Raw genomic sequence first — 1,070 nt, forward strand, 5'->3', positions numbered from 1 at the left:
AATGGGACATGTGTAAATACGAAATTAAAATTAAATGTGTTTATACGTTCTATGTGAAAAAAGTGGTCAATGTGAATATGCGTGAAATACTGGTAATAAACAACAGTATATGTATATATATGTACACACACACACACACACACACACACACACATATATATATATATATATATATATATATATTGTAAACTATGGGAAACCGTGAGTGATAACTGATATGATATGGCTTAGGCTTAGGGCACTACATAGTATTTTTTTCACACCTGAGAAACCTCTGCCAGTCAGCGGTATCTCTCTCTCTCCAGCAATAAATTGACATAAGAAGCATTGTTGGACCAATCTAGTATGGCCCTAGTGATAGCAGCTGGCACACACACAAATAAATGCACTCATGCTTGCACACACATACATACACATGTCTATTTACACACACACACACACACACATGCATACGCATGTCTATTTACACACACACACACAGATATATATATATATATATATATATATATATATATATATATGTGTGTGTGAATATATATGCGGGTGTCTCTTTATATAGCATACACACACACTCACCCATATAACTATCTATCTATTTACATAAACAAAGAAAGTAACTCCTGCATCTGTGCTATGTATGCGCACACTTTTATGAGTGTATATGTCTAATGTATATGTATATGTATAAAGACACAATTATCCATCTATTTTCTTTGTCGCTACATCCTTACATTTATATTATACATCCATAATCTTAAATACTAACTATTGTTTGCTAACAACTGTGTATATATTGTTAGATAGACAGATATAGAACGATGAATAGATAGAAAGTTATACAGATAAAGAGTATATACGAGAGACAGAGCCATTCATAATAACTAGAGTAAGTTTTAATCAAAACATCAAAATGATTATTCTGACATTCCGTACTTCGGAAAAGTAATACAAGTTTGAACTATACTCATTTATTTCAAAATAGAAACAAACATGATATTATAACATATTAAAAAAAAAAAAAAAATGAAAATGATGTGATATGATAATAACAAACGTGTGTGGCTCCTTGA

This window comes from Penaeus chinensis, chromosome 24 (genome assembly GCF_019202785.1).
Source record: "Penaeus chinensis breed Huanghai No. 1 chromosome 24, ASM1920278v2, whole genome shotgun sequence".
NCBI lineage: Eukaryota > Metazoa > Arthropoda > Malacostraca > Decapoda > Penaeidae > Penaeus > Penaeus chinensis.